This window comes from Danio rerio, chromosome 12 (assembly GCF_049306965.1).
Source record: "Danio rerio strain Tuebingen ecotype United States chromosome 12, GRCz12tu, whole genome shotgun sequence".
NCBI classification, from domain to species: domain Eukaryota; kingdom Metazoa; phylum Chordata; class Actinopteri; order Cypriniformes; family Danionidae; genus Danio; species Danio rerio.
Genome location: NC_133187.1, coordinates 36035452 through 36052500, shown reverse-complemented (window position 1 = coordinate 36052500; position 17049 = coordinate 36035452). Strand labels below are relative to the sequence as shown.

General features: G+C 35.9%; 1 protein-coding gene across 5 annotated transcripts in view; it reads right to left on the bottom strand.

Moving 5' to 3' along the window:
* The window catches only part of cyth1b (cytohesin 1b), a 195023-nt gene that overhangs the window by 53040 nt on the left and 124934 nt on the right, over window positions 1-17049 (bottom strand). The window contains exon 1 of one of the 5 annotated variants that reach the window (XM_068224523.1): window positions 12280-12540. The gene's annotated coding sequence lies outside the window, so the exon portion shown is untranslated. 5 annotated transcript variants of the gene reach the window in all.

Below are 17049 nucleotides of genomic sequence, written 5' to 3'. Positions count from 1 at the left end.
TTTAATTTTTGCACACAATTTAAAAAGCATCAACAATATGCTTGTTGTGAACAGGGATATGTAAAATTTCGGGCTTGAATGTAGCTTTATAAACATATTTAGAAAATTATCAAAAATACGATTTGACTTAAAAAAAACTACAACAACAACATTCTTCTCTTTAAACATAATTTAAATGAACGTATTTCATAAGCTTAAACATTCAAATGTAATACTTGTGAAACATGCCCATCATAACAACGTTTCTGAGTGAGTGCTCGTCGCCATGGAAACACATTGCACACATTTCCCTACAGAACTCTAGCCGGGATGTTTGACAGGCAGTCTGTGAGAAGAAATCCTGTCCAAAAAGCAGCCCTTCCCCCCTCCTCTTTCACAGAAATTGTTATTGCAACCTCCAGCAAAAATCCATTAGTCTCGCCCCAGGTGAGGCTGGAGCTTTACATGCAGTACAAGTGTTCCTGGAGACCCAAAGGTCACTCAGGTAGGAGTGAGCGTGGGCAGCTGTAACAGTAGATATCCTTCACTGAGAATCTGAGATCAAATGTTCCAAACACTTAGAACAAGGACAGTAGAGTTACACACATTGATCAAGTACATTTTGTAATTTTGACACTTTAATATTAATTTTGATTGGTTTAATGGGTCAAGAAGTATTATTTTTTTTAAACAAAATTTACCCAGACTGAAATTTTTATAAACTTTGGAATGGCGAGTGCTATGATTTTTTTTCTAAATTCCACTTCATTTTCTTCCAAATTCCATTTCATTTTCCACCATTTAAAACATTTCTGTACTACATTTTAATGGTTAAACTTTAGCAATCGAAAAGCATGTCCAATAACAAAATCAATAAACCTAATAATTAGTTAAGAGCCTAACAAAAAAAGTACACTTTAGGAATCACAAATAGTTCAAATTCTGTTTAATTTCTGAAAGAAAGCTAATCATAGAAGAACAGTTCAATTATTGGCTAAAAATATAGCTCTCCCAGGACTTAATTTGTGCTGGAAAATGCCAGAACCGGAACCTGAAATCTGTCTAATTTATATCTAAATTTGTTTTGGTTTGTTTATATATATATATATATATATATATATATATATATATATATATATGGTTAATTGTGGGAATGGTGAATTAAAAAATTAAATATAGATAGACAGACAGACAGAAAGATAGATAGATTTCTACAGGCTCATTTTAAGGTGCTTTTTCTCCTAGACTTTTGTTTTGGAACCTGGCACGTTTCCCGGCATATGCGGTTCATTTGGCATATGTGAATCTAGCAATCGTGCTCGGATCCGCAACAAAACAATCCGTCCATGAACACATGCATGAGGTGGTCTCGGCTTGATTAAAACGAACTCTGGAGTGAAGCGATTATTGTGAGAAAGCAAAACGATCCGAGCCAAGCTATATCACAGTATATTACTGCTGTAATATGAAAAGAAGAATGAGTCGGGCGGGATGTCGTTCCTACTGGTACATGTGTGTTTCATGGTAAATATGAAAGTGAAAGCATGCTGACTATTAACGAGAGCTGTTTATTTGTTAGAAAAATTGACTGTTAAATCTGTTATTTCACTTTATAATTTACAGCCTGCATAATTCTAGCCAATGGCTCTGTATGAGAAAGTCCAACCTCTGATTTATACTTGGTGATGTCTGTGTGTGCCGTCATTCACAATTAAAGCGCAGCTTTTCGTTTATAATGTCGTATTACTCATCATCAAAATTTAAAATAACGAAGTATGACAGTTGAGCGGCACTCTGCAAAATAAATGATGAAACTCTGACCAGTGTGAGGAGAGTTTACTTACACATGACTTCTTTCAGCTCTTTTGGTTTGTTTAGAAACTCTGCTATGTGTAAGTAAATCACACCAAGAACAAAGGGCAACATTGCAACAATTTTAGGGTGCTTTCACACCAGTGAATCGATTCAGTTGTTCCGAAACAGGGATTAAAATTGTTACATTGTTGCTCTTTGCTCTTGGTGCGGTTCGGTTTCATACGGCAAAGTTTCTAATGGGACTAAAAGAGCTAAAACAAGTCACATGTGAGTAAACTCTCCTCACATTGGTCAGAGTGTCAGGGTTTATTTTGCAGAGTCCCGCTCAGCTGTCAGAAGAGGTGGTGGTTTGGTGGTGTTTGACAAGGTGCACGTGGTGTGTTTGAAGAGCGAGGTGGGGAGGGGTAAGAAGTGTGCGCTACGTATTTGAGGACCGGGAGGGAGACACATGATTACAGGAAGATTATCACTCATTTGCGGGCATCCGGGAGATTCTCTAAACTTCCCGCCCTACTCATAATTCTCTCTTCATATAGCCGTATGCCTATTACATATCTATAAAATACTGATATAACCGCGCTTGGATCATATCGCTTTCTCACTACAGTCGATCCGGTCCAGAGTTCGTTTCAATTGAGCCGAGACCACCTCATTCAGGCGATCTCAGAGCGATTGATTCGGCGTGGATCCTAGCGCAATTGCTGGTTTCACATATGCCAAATGCACCGCGCTAACTGGGCAAACGAGACAGGTTACGAAACAAAAGTGTAGGTGTGAAAGCACCCTTAATCCCTGTTTCAGAACAAAACAGGTGTTAGAGCACCCTTAGTCAACTTGCATCTGAATATTAAAAGGGAAACTGTGACCTTCTATCTGGAATCCCTCATGCTGCATCATATGAATCAAGAAAAGAATTTGTTGAATGACTCTTGGTATTTAAGGCATCCAAACAGAGCAGACAACACATGATAGCTCAGTTAAATCTCCAGCCCAAGCCAAAACATCATTATTAAATGGAGGGTGTTCAAATAGCATTGCTCCAGGGTTAAAGTTGAGATGATGCTCCATTTGATGTTGGCAATAAAAAACGTTAAATTCTCCTAAAGTGTCCACTTTAAAATGTCAAAAATACCCTTTAAAAATGAAATCTCAAAATATAGGTCAAATAAAAAGTTAGGTTTAGGAGACCAGATTTTGATTTTCATACTAAATGTTTAAATATACATACAAAATAACATTTTATTTTCTTGTCATGTTTCTATAAACACTGTTAATTGTTGTTTTAAAATTAATGAAATAACCAAGGAACTGTTAGAAATTATTGAGAGTTTATTGAGGTTATAATATGCAGATTGTTAGGGGTTATTCAGTGTAACAGAATCTCAAACCATATAAAATGTGCTTTTTTGTTGTTGTTTTTTTTTGATACTTTATTTCAGACTTGATACTGTTTACAGATCATAAACTGGTTGAAAGGTTTGACAACATGTCACTTTATACCGGTGGTGATAATATTTGGATATTTGTATGACTTCTTTCAGAATGATATAAATATATAAAAATAAGAATTAATTGCATTTCTGAATTATTAACATATTAAGCATGTTATACTGTCAAAAAGCAATTCATTTCTTTAGGAAAGTGAGTAAACCTTTTGCCTTAAAAACAAGTTGACTTTAAAAAAGTAAAAGGTGAGTAAACCCATTGTAACTGTTTGAGTTTTTATATGTATAATTTTTTATTATGATAATTTACTTAAGTTTAAGACAACAAGTTTACTTATACTTTAAGTAAAGTCAACTAATCACTTTTTTACAGTGAACCCTGCTGTAACACATTATTATCAACAAATCTTTTTATAATGCATTAAACAACCCAGTTCTCAAGACAGTGTGCAGACAACATTATTAACAGAAACTTTCTGGTTTATCTCGACAGTAATTTCAAATAACGCATGGTCTGTACACCACCAAACTCACAGAGGGTTGACATTTGTGCATGCACATGATTCTACACCATTGCGCCTACGGTGATGCCGATAATACTGAACACGTTCAGGCAGTTATGAGCCTAATGATTCCTCATGTGCTTCCTATTGAAAACACAAAGTGCTCATGCTAAAGCTGCATTAGCATTTCATTAGCACATTCCAAACGAATCATTGGGAGCCAAAGTCTTGGTTTAATATTCATATTCAATAGCCAATTAGAGATTCCGGGGAACGCTATTAATGGCTCGTTTCCACTGACTGGTACAGTACAGTACGGGTCACCTTTATCAGGCTTGCGTTTCCAGCCTTTCCACCACCAAGGGTACCCTTTTGGTGGGCCTGGTGTATGACAGAAAGTTACAGTCGCACTATTCTCGCTCGAGGAAATGTTGACAATAAAGCTGTACGGGTCGCTCACATATCATATGAAAAGCACTTCTCACAAAACAGATGCTTTACACACATAAATACTTGTTTTATAAATGTTAATTACTAACCTTTCTATGAACAGGATTTGATTATAATTGCAGATCAATGACAGCGCGAAATAGCCTACCTTAAACATCTGTAATTATATTAATTAAATAAATAAATGAACATATATAAACACATACAGACCCTTACAGTCTCCGATATGTTACCAATCACAGAAAAACTACACACAGCAGACATTTCGACTTTATTTAAATTCAAAACAACACAAAATATAGCCTACAGTCAGTGACAACCTCTCATCGGTGTCTGTAATCTTCAGCAGCACATGTAGCCTCTGTTAGAGAGTATTTCCGTTAATCCCAGTTTATATTAGTCCAAAAGGAGATGATAAAAAGTAAAACAAGGCAGTTTGTTCACGTTTGCTGAATAAATAATGTGCTCCTTTTTTCTGGATTCTCCTTTGCACTACACTGTCGCGTCTGTCAGTGTATGACAGGATCGGGTTTCAAAAGCATGTCAATAATCAAGCGCAAGTTATAAACAGATCAGTCGAAATAATGAGAATTAATTTTTTTTGGCAAAAGGAGAAACGTAAATCCCTTATCAATGACAATGCCTTGTTTGTTGAACTGTTGTATAAAATTCAGGGAATCAGCCCTATTGCTTCTCTGATATTACAATATAATATAATATCAATATGAATAAAAGGTTTTTTTTTTAGAACTCGTAACTCGCACTAATTGTTAATTCATACTGTATATTAATACTGTATTAATATTAATACTCGATAACATAAATTTGCAAAAAACACTAAATATCTCACAGACATATTTCAAAGTTGCCTAAAGGGTCACGAAACACCAAAACACATTTTTTGAGCTGTTGACAGTCGTATATGTGTCCCACACTGCTAAAAACACTATTAGGACACCTATATTTCACTAAAAAGTGTAAATTGGTTGTTTTTGCGTTATTTCAAGCAAATTCGTACTTCCTGTTTGAAACGAATTTTTGAAGCTGCGTCACGGTCATGACATAATAGCGTTGTATTCCAGCGTGCAGACTGGGCGTCTGTGCCTGAGTGAGTCTTATTACGTCTTACAGTGTGATACATTAATGCATGAGTAAGGCTTGGTTCAAACCAATCAGCGCGCTCTATTGTGCAACTTCATTAATATTCATTACTGTGTTTACACGACATAGACGCCACGTTGTGTTGGCAAAACAAGCGTGAAGCGTTGCTTTTATAGTTTGCTGCCGTTAAGTTTCGTTTTCTTTTTCTCTCTGTGAGAGCTCAGACAGTGTACGCGACGCTCGACAACAATAACTTACATGTCTAAGGAGGATTATTGTTTACCTGAGAGCTGTTCTCATCTGCAAACGCTGAGATCCGGATTAGCTTGTAGTATTCTCTTCATAAAGACGCGGCTCTAGTTGCTGGTGATTGTCCTGTCTCAACAGATTTGGTAAGTGAGCGACCAGTGCTCTTTGTTTATTCAGTTTGTTTGTATCGAACTAAGTTAACTGTTGAACCGTAACATGTTAGGACCACAACCAAACTTTAACCTCGTGTAGGGTTTTTAACCGCATTTAGTGACCGGAATAACACACGTGGCTTTCTGACGCTACCTACCGTGTGCATCTAAGTTTCCGGGAAATGCAGAGGGTTTTTTTTCTCTCATTTGCCGTGCGGTATCAAACATTGCATGAAAAATACACGCTTAGAGCAGTTCCTCGAATCAAACATCTCGTTTGTCGCGAGGGGCATGAATGAATTCCCTGAATGAAAGAGCCAAACTGCAGTTAAAGTCCACCATTTAATAATTTGGCAAATAATTCCACTACAGATGTCCATGTAGGTTAAACACCATCACTTTCTACTGTGTGTGAGTATTTTGACAGAAACTCGCGCGTGCCCAAATAGACACTCCCACACCCTCCCACTTTAGTTCCTCCGACACTCCCCCCTAAACAGAGCTGGACACGCCCACTTTTCTGACTTTTCCAAAGTAGAGGTGTGAAAACACCCTGCTGAAACGAGGGGGTTTCATGGCCCTTTAAAAGCTAAACTGCATAACTAATAAAGTCCTTTTTTGGATTTCACAGAGACTTTAATCTCAAAACAAGAAAAACACTGACTGAGTTTACATGCAAGTTTACAATCCAACTATTTCCATTAATCTGAATAAAACAATAATATGAGTTGCTTTTTCAATGTTCCTTTCCTGGTCCCGTTTTACATGTTATAGCACATAATTCGATTAACGCCATTGCGTCAGCACGCTATCCACAATTCCTCCGGAGTTTCATGCAATTCCTGGTGTTTCATTTTTAATTTGTGGACTTCAACTGCAGTTTGGCACTTTCACTTTCATTCAGGAACATTTCATGCAAGCCCTCCATGTCAAACGAGATATTTAATGTGAGTATGGACTGCTAGAAGAGTGTTGTTTTAATGGATTTTGATATTGCATGCTGAATAAAAAAATAAAACTCCACAATTCACGATGCAGGTATCTGTGGTCCTTTACTGATTCAGTAGGTGCAGACAATAGTGTCAAACAGTCATGTGTGTATAGACTATCCTGTTGCAAAATGCAGCGAAAATCCTACACAAACGATAATAGTTTAATTAAGGTGTTTACATGTCTGTACTGCACTCTAATGCGACTAAAACCGGCTCCACGTGTCTTAATCCAAGTCCGGTGATGACTTCAATTGGATTAAATTAATCAAAAATCACTGTTAACATGTTAGACTTTTAATCAGAGTAATGTCTTAATCATATTAAAATCGGATTATTGGTGTCCATGTAAACGTACTCCCTGTCAAACACAGGCAGATCATTTGATTATTTGTGTTTTGATTATCATGTGATTCTCATGTGATTATTTCAGACTTTTCCAAAAATCACAGCAGTTGTCAGTAGCTGGTCTGACACAAACATGTTTACTTATGAACTCAACATCGCACTAGGTTTTCATCCAGACTGGAAAGTCTTAAACCACGTGAAAGGTACCATTCATTTCCAAGTCAAATGACTGTCCAAACTCAAAGGCAGGTGCCACTACCACAGAGACGCATGTCTGCCTCTGACATCAATATGAGCGTATAAATCTTCAGGCAGAAGCCACTCTAAATGTGTCAAAGTATCTGCCATCCATGTGGCTGCCGTTTCCTGGAAGCTGGGGTGTTTGTTACAGGCTTCTCTGTTTTATTTTTTGTTTTGTTTTTTTGTAGTTACAGCCAGACCTCACTAAGAAAAGTAACTTATGTTTTGTCAGTTTAGAGGCTAATTCATACGAATTCGTATAGGTTTAGTTGTACGAAAATGTACAACTTTAAAAAGGAGGCATGGCACCAAACCCCACCCCTAAACCCAACCGTCATTGGGGGATAAGCAAATCATGCTAAATGAGATACAAATGAGATTGTACAATTTCATACAAATTAGCCAGTAAATCAAAAAAGATCAGAATTGCCGTGAGATTGCGTTATTAGTTAATGCTAAATAGAAGGCTGCCATTTTCCATTGAGGTAATTTAAATGTTTTTTAAAACTGATGTAAACCCACTCCACAAGAACTTTATTATTTTCTGAAAGGAAAAACTATCATCATATTCTGTATTAGGGATGAACGATACTGGGAGGAAGTGATATACAATAATGTTGTTAATTATTCTGATAACAATATTTCTTATAATGCTATTTTTATTACCTATGTTTTAAATAATTTATTTAGGCAATCATATTGAAATAAACAGGTGAAAGATAATTTTCAGATCTAACTAACTGTAATTCAGACTAAAAACTGTGTCAATGTGCAAACATTTAGTCTTTTAAACACCATGAGCAAAAAGCTCAGCAGAAATTTGCACAATGATGGGCTCATTTTCCTATTTATTACCAGGTCTTTGTTCACCTTTGAGCCGCTTCAGGGAATAAGTTTTGCTTGCTAACTACATAACTGAAAATGTGCTACATATAATACAGTTTTTCAGATCACCTACAGCACCTTTTAAGATTAAAAAAATAGAGAACTTGGGCAAAAAAAAGAAAGTAAATTATAAAAAGAAAAAAGAAAGTAGGGCCAAGGCATCTATCAGTGGAAATGCTGTATCATCATCATCATCATCATCACAGCCTCTAATACGTTTCTAAAAGGAGACATCAAACTAGGACGAGCTCTCCTGGGTAATGTGATCTGCGGTGGCACCTCTTGGCAAACTCACCGCGGTGCATCACCCTGCACTTCTTTCACAGCACAACCACATGATGATCTGAGCACAGAATTCTGGCAACCCGCAATCACGCGAACAGTGCTTGTGCGCACGTCGCCACTAAATGACTTCTACATGCCTTCACTTACAGCAAATGCCACTTTCCACATTCATACAAACTAATAATTAAAGAAAAAACACAGCACAAATGACATTTTCACTGAACGCATTGCTGAAAATGTTGGTGTAGATGATTGCAATGCAGTTGCTGAGGTGTTCTGAATGGATTTTTGAATGTTGCAATTGCCTCTATGATACTTTAGGTCCAACAAAGCAACTCCGTGGGATGATATTTGCCAATTTTATCATGATGCTGACATAAAGAAACGTTTTTTTTTAATAGATTAATACTTCAAGTCCTCCACCACACTGACCCACAGCGTGAGCCGGGACACCATGCTTAACATACTGCCGCTGTTGACCAGGTCAATTCAACACACTTGCTAAATACCAGACGCGTCACCCCTGCAAACACACTCGGTGGGGGCGAGGAATGTGCCGTCATCAATCAAGTCACCGGCTGCGTGCTGTCATTTGGACATTGTTAAGGGCTGAAGAAACATGCGGAACGCCAATGTTGTTATCCAGGAAAAACATAAGTAAAATATTTCTGCAAATGGATGTGAAAAAGGGATATGCAATTTGGGGAAAACATCTAATTGCGACTTTTTTGAGAGATATTGCAATTTGGATTTGATTTGCGTGTTACTTTTGTAGTCAAGCCTCAGCTCAATAATCTGTATCGTAGCTTCTTACTGCTAAAATTAGTGCTAAAAAAGGAACTGAAAAGATATTAACTAACTTAAACGGTTATTCAAATTTGTTTTTAAATATTCAGAAATGAAACAATTTTTTCCCTAGAGCAAACAGTAAGCGCAAATAAAATGACAAATAAAAGGGAGATAGTAGGGATGCTCAAAATAATCGATTACCAGGTGAAGGTGCAGTAGGTGATCTTCCACAATGCTAACAGCTTAGCAAAAATCTCTGAACCACAGTCCTTCCCCTGCCGTCTAGAGCCACGCCTCCTGAAATACGAGCACCGCAAAAGAACCCTCATGTGTTAAAAGCGACTAGTGCTTGTCCGGCGGCATGCAAGCCAAACTGACATGCTATTTCAGAGCAAATATTTAGAGTTGCATGGTAAACAATATAGGGAGAGACTAGGCGGAATAGCGGTATTTACTTGTGTTTTGTTGTTAAACTAAATTAAAATCTACATTATCGATGCTGTAAAAGGTCCCTTATGAAACTGAAAATAGTCTTATCAATCTTTGATCGTAAGATTTTAGTGGCTAAACAACACTTCTGTGAAGATTTAACCCATTTGTAACAACAACATCTAACGTTACATTAGCCTTGCGTGAAGCTAAAACAGTTTTAAAACAGAACATTACCTGTCTACGAGAAATCCTTCAGACATTGTGTCATCCTTTCTCCAGCGTGCAAAAGTAACTCCAATATTGTTTCAGGTTTTAAAAAGTTTTGATTCAGCAGGTTTTTAGCGATCGCGCGCGTGAACGCACGGCGGTCGGCGGAGATGCGTACAAAAGGCTGCGCTGTTGTTCAAATCTGCATTTGCTGACAGACAGATTGGGCTGCTTATCGTTATTATGAGAGATGTCGGTTCGACTCCATTTAATTGGATGAACATTTTTTTGTTTTATGCCTTACCCAAAATATAAAAATACATATAAATACATATAGATCATTTAGTGTAATCATTACTATTAGACTGTGAAGAGACTTTCAACCAGCACAACAAAAAATGCTTTTGAAGACAATCACCTACTACACCTTTAACCGAAAGGGTGTGTTTGTAACCGATTAATGGTATTAGTTAAACGATTCAAAAATATTATTTTATATATTTTATGCGTTTTTTTGCGTTAAGAGGGGAATCTTTTGAATGGTTTACTAACAGCCGCAAGCGTTTTTGCTCTCATCCCAAAGCAGCAGTGTTAACGTGGAATGTTGCGGTTTGATACTGACTAGTTGATGCCAAAACAGCGCTGATGTTGATTACCTCCTGGATCTGTGCCATAAACACAACAAATAGGCTTTAGCTTTTATTTTAAAGCTTATAAAAAATGTACGCAAATGAATGCAATATCATATTTAAACAACAAAATTGTTCACAAAAAGTCAACATATGCGCGCGTTGCCATTGTCTTATCCACGAGTGAGAGAGGAAACCATATATCAAGACACCGAAGACATCCATTAGCCTATATAATTAATTTTGTTTCAAGCGCAAAGATTTGTTTAAAAACTATTTCTAAATTCAGTTTTAATTTCCAGCAAACAAACAAATGAACAATAATAACAAAGTTATATCCAAATACACATGCTAAGCCTCATATAGTCCAAAACCCAACAGCTAGACAAATCTAAGCTTGTTTTTAACAAAACAAATATAAATACGCATTTAATAAATAATACTAATAATAATAATAATATTATACAAAAGCAAGTTCTCATAAATAAACTAAAGATTTCTGCGTATTGCTGTACACAGATAAAGTGCTAGACTTTAGACCTGCTTTCAGCCGATCTACTGCACAGTCTATTTTAGTTCCTCAAAATAGCAACTTGCCAACAATGCACCTTAACACACCTCCTTTCTAGACTGGAACACCCATGAGTCTACAAAGTGGCGCAAATGGATTTGCTATTTAAACAACGTGTCGGAAAACAGGAAAATTAAGGTTGCGTTGGTCTGAAAATGGCAAAACATCAGGGCAAACACGTCTTGTGCCTTATTGCGCTGGGTGTATGATAGGGCTCTATATGTCTGATGGTAACAAACAAGAGTCATTGGTGCTCATGCATTTGTGAATGACACTGAAGTGAGCCAACTAATGTAGTTCACATGACAGTCACAACACAGCAGATGTAATATGCATACATGTTCATACTAATCTGTACAAAATGGCCATGATTTTATTGGGGAAACAAAAGACTAAAAGTAAAAATCTGATACCTGGTTAACAACAAGTTTCCTTACTATACACAATGACTTTGTTTAATCAGTAACTTGTTTCTATTTGTTTGTGTATTACAAAAGTACAATGTAAAAGTTAATAAATATTTCTATGGAAGAATATTTCGACCATAATTTTAAAGGTAAATTTTGGAAACCAAAATTTGTGGTGCTGCTTATGCATGTCAATTTCATAAGGATTCATCAAAAATATCCATGTTTCAAAAATTAACCACAGCCTTAATACACCCAGTAAATGATGACAGAACAAATTTTGGTTAAACAAAATCATATGATCTGCTGACATCGAGAGCTATTAAGGCCTTGCAAGGCAGCTTACTAGATTTTACAACAGTTTCAACCAACTATGCGCACAAACGAAGAAAAACTACCATCATGTATCTTTTTCAAAACATCCGTGGACACAAGAACACCCACTACTTGCTCCTTCTAAGCATTGTCTCTGCAAACACACTGATAAGAAGGGCAGCTGAAACACACAAGCCACAGATGAGTCTAAAAGCGTAATCAAGTCATCCCAGAAGCTCATACAAAGCCTCCATCTAAACAAGCTCAATGTCCTGTGGCTGCCACGAGTTTCCTTATGTCATACAGACTCTCATTCTGCGCTCACTATTCAACTAGTGAGGGAAAAAGACATCCACAGGCCTTTAGAAGAACAAGCGTCTTTATGCTCCTCAAAAAAGTGTGCGCATGACTTAGAAAACGTACATGCTTTACAATACTATAGCTTTAGAAGCAAGCAATGAATTTTACTGCACAAATAAACAAAATACCTGAGTGAGATAATCCTGAATGACAGCTCTAAGCCTTTACAATTCCAGTTTGGCAGTTCTTTTGATCCATTTAGAGAATTAATGCACTTTAAAGCATTGTTGTCGTTCAGAAAGAAGCTGTCTAACTCCCGGAATCTTCCAGTAACGTCCTGAGCTTCATGTCTTAGTGGAAGTGATGCTACCGGAAGATTTTGTGTTGCAGACTGTTCTGCTGTCTCTGAAAATGACCCCCCTCCTCTCCTCCTCATGTTCTGTCTCTTTATCGCTCTCTGTAACCCTCTCCTCTTGTCTCCTCCCCCGTCACACACACACACACACACACACTCATTTCAGCACATTCAAGAGCTCCACCCTGTGGCTGCACACAATTTTGCCCCCCTGTTACTTTAATAAATGCACCCACTGTTTAAAGTTTGAGTGGAAAAAACTTCTCTTTAAAAAGCAAACACTGAATTGATTAATGCTCACAGAAAAGTAATTTATAAAGTTAAAAAAGATATATATTTGCTTTAAATAAAGGCTGAACTTTTTGGATTTCCATTCAAAGAATTTAAATAATTTAAAGAAAACAAAAAGGAGGACATGATTAAGCAGCACAACTGTTTTAAACATTAGTTTAGTTCACCTTTGACTGACAGACAGCATATGCAGAACGTCAAAACACTCAACTGTTTTGTTTAGATTTTAGTAACTATAACTTTAACTTTTAATTAAGTTTGTGGTCTCATTTTATCTGTAATAATGTAAGCTATGACATTGCTTAGCTTTTTACAAAGACGCCATTTTCGCGCGTATAAGTAACATAGTAAACAATGTAAACAACAGGTCGCGCTAGAAACAGTGACATACACAAACAAATAACCATCCATAATTCAACACTATTGTGTCGGTGGATTAAATGTGCTCGATAGGATGGACTCTTACCTTTACAAATAAACCGTGAAGCACAGTGATGAACGCGTGTTTTGTTATTACGATGATATTCACTCCATATCTAATAAGTGTTTTCTGTACAACTCACACAAATTTAGCAAATACATTCTTTATAAGCTTCCCATTGAAAAACAACTAGCTGTAATGGCTGCTTGAGAGTTGTAGCTATAGATTGATGTATAGTTTGTCAAGATTACTTGTGTTCTTTTTGATGTAATCTATTCATAAACACTGACATGTGGAAAAACAGCACCCCAGTGCGTCCGCGTCCTGGCCATGGCTAAGAACTTTGGTAATCTTAATTTAGTAAGCATTTTTAATACGATTCAAAGTTTCTTGGGAACCAGTAAGGCATAATAAAATGATTTCTATTTAATGAATATTTTCTGCAATATATATTGCGATATAAATTTTACATTAATTGTAATGATTTTTGGGAGGAGTGCATCTGCATAAAATACGATTATTTAAAAATAATATAATTTAAAGCACAGATGAAAACAATAGACAAAGATAAAAATGAAAAAACACTATGGACTTCAGTGGATATTAACAGTATTGTACAGTATTGAATCTATATTGTGCAGCTCTACATAATATTAATATAATAAAAAATAAAAGATCTTTATAAATCTTTATGTATTAAGCATTGTTAATGCTAATCTATGTTTCTTGAAAACAAGAAAAGCATAATAAAATTATGTATTTTTAAAGATATAATAATTTTTTAAAATTATAAATCTTTATTTATTAAGCATTGTTATTGCGAGTCGATGTTTCTTGAGAACTGGTAAAGCAAAATAAAATGTATCCTATTTAATAACATAATATTAATATTTAATAAATTGAGAAAATCTTTATTAATTAAGCATTATTAATGCAAATCAATTTAAAGTCAGTAAAGCATATTAAATTATTTATATTTAATGACATCATAATAATATATAACAAAAAAAGTGAAAAAGATTTTAATTTTAACCTGTAACAAATTTATTTAAATTCTTTTTTTTTTTTACTATTTTGACAAAATGGGCTGTATGGGAAAGAAACTGCAGCAAACACACCTGAGAGCAAACACATTCAAGTTTGCTCTCAGTTGCTTTATTGTGCATGGAACTAGAATGAGACAAAAGATGAACTGAAGAGAGAATACATATTGTGTACTTTTTATTTTTGTTAATTATTTCTGTAGTATTTTTTCCAGTATTTTAGATTCATCGTATAATGTATTTTGTAAATATTTGTTGAGTAAAGTTTCTCATAACTCAAAGTAATTTCTCATAAATTGTAATGTTATGTTGTAATTGTAAAATTGGTCTTATATTCATTAGGGATGTATGAGTTTGTTAAACAAAAAGTAAAAAAGGAATATAAATAAATGTGTTACAAGTTAAGATGAAAATCTGTTTAACTTTTTTTCATTTATTATTAACATTGTCACAAACTCATGCATCCCTGGTGAGCATAAGACCAATTTTCACACACAAAACACAGAAAAAAGCACAAATAAACAAAATGTTTTACTTAAAAAAAAAACGAAGAGCATTTACTTAGATATTCAGAAATAGCAAACTAAAACAGAGTGGTCAATGAGCAATTTAACATTACAATTTACAACAATACTCAACAAATATTCACAAAACACGTTATATGGTAAATGTAAAATACTGGAACTGACACAAGATGGAAAACATGCTACAGAAATAGACTAACACAAACAAGTTCTCAGTTCTCCTCAGTTCATCTTTTGTCTCATTCTAATTCCATCCACAACAAAGCGACAGAGAGCAAACTTGGATCTGTTTGCTCTCAGGCGTGTTTGCTGCTGTTTCTTTCCCATACAGTCCGGTTTTCCCGTACATACACAGTAGTGTCCCACAACATACATGCCAACTGAACCCTATCCAAGTCCTGTCTGGCCTGTTTTCTATCATCAGAATTTTCATAGCTCAAAAAGCTCAGCAAGACATAAAAGTTTTGATGCCCGGCCACACCAAACATTTGGATCTAGACGTGTCCTGAATTTCAGTCATAATATCTCGCACCAGATATTAATGAAAATATCACTCAGTCACATAAAAGAAACCGCTGAGCACATGGTTCAGAGCAGCTTCAAAAGCAGAGCTGGTCCGAGACAGGACTTAGTTATTCTAGAGGACTTGATTTTGGGTCACACTAAGTAAAGCCACCGCTGACCTGGATATCCGGGGTGAGGAGAGTACGGATGAAAAGAGGATTGGTCTCAGACACCCATTTCCTGATGTCAACAGGGTCACAATGAAGGCAGTTTAAGTAAAACAACATTACTGTTGGATCTATTTTTTAAGGGTATACATGTACATCACAACAATGTACTAAAACATAAATGGTTTATTTGCCATTAAAAATGTATACAAATATACACGTGATAACGTTGTTGTCCGAGTTCACTCGAAACTAAAAACTAGGGTTGGGCGATGTCGACCAATTTGGCATTGTACGATGTCTAATGTGAAACATCACCATGAACGATGGCATCGTCATTGTAGGCATGCAGCGGTCAATTAATTATTTATGAATAATGAATTAATTCATAATGAATTCATTATTTGTAGCCTACACCGTTTCAACTACCTGACCCGCATGGTCTTTGTTTTACACTAGGGTTGTAACGGTATGAATTTTTTACGGTATGATAATCGTCTAAAACAATACCACGGGTTGACGGTTTCGCGGTATACGGTATTAAATAGTAATTCTCATAGCAAAGACCCTGAAAAGAATAAAAACACGTTTTCTGACTGAACAAAGGTTTTTCTATGGGGGAAAAAATGCATTTATTTACTGACAATGTATTTGCCCAAAAAGGTCTGGGAATGAACTAAACAGAAAAAAAATGTTACAAAATAATAGAAAAGTGAAGCAAATTTGACTTTTTCCAAATAATATATTTTCAGTTACTATAAACAACACCACTTACAATGAACAAATAAAAAAATAAGAAAATAATAAATAATGTGTCAAAGTCCAAATAAACATGGTGCAAATCCTCAGTAAAAAAATAGATATAAATATTTACTATACTATAAATAGTTACATAACGAAACTAGATTCAATATGGAACATCCTTAGGTTTTATGTGCCACCATGGATATGGTTGTCTGTGGATATGGATTTGGATATGGTTGTCTGAAATGTATGCCTATCTCTCATTCCGTGTTGTTCAAAAAGCTCATTGTTGGTCCACGAACAAAAGCGAAACCTATGCTTATTGGTTATGATATAGCGAGTTTGAACCAATCTGGGCATGGAGGAGGGACAATGCATCAATGTATCATGTCTGGTTTGTCCGGAGACACAGTGACGAGCGTTTCTTTGTCAAATCAGCGTTGTCAAATTTTGATGACATAACCGCACTGATTCCGGAGCCTCTGAAAGTCCGAATGTTATGTGATACGGCACTGGAAAGCTGAGATTCTCTTCTTTATGCCAATCTTTGAATTGTATGAATCGGATCAGCGGATCAAAAGTTATTTAACATTTAAGAGCTATACTTATTTTTAGCCGCGGGCGGCTGTCTCGGTCTTTAAGGGTTAAAACCGTTGATATGCAATTGTTCATGGTATGATAATCGTGCACGTTCAAATCGCGGTAGACCGTCATACCGGTATATTGTTACAACCCTATTTTACACATAGCCAAATCATAAACAAATAAAGATAAAAAACACACAAATTACCACCCGTCAATCACTTTTTCCGCAGGACTCTGCGTGAATAAGCAGAGTGATATGTGTCGTTATAATGGCATCGACAAACATAATTAGTAAAAATGTGCACAACCAACAGGAACCAACCA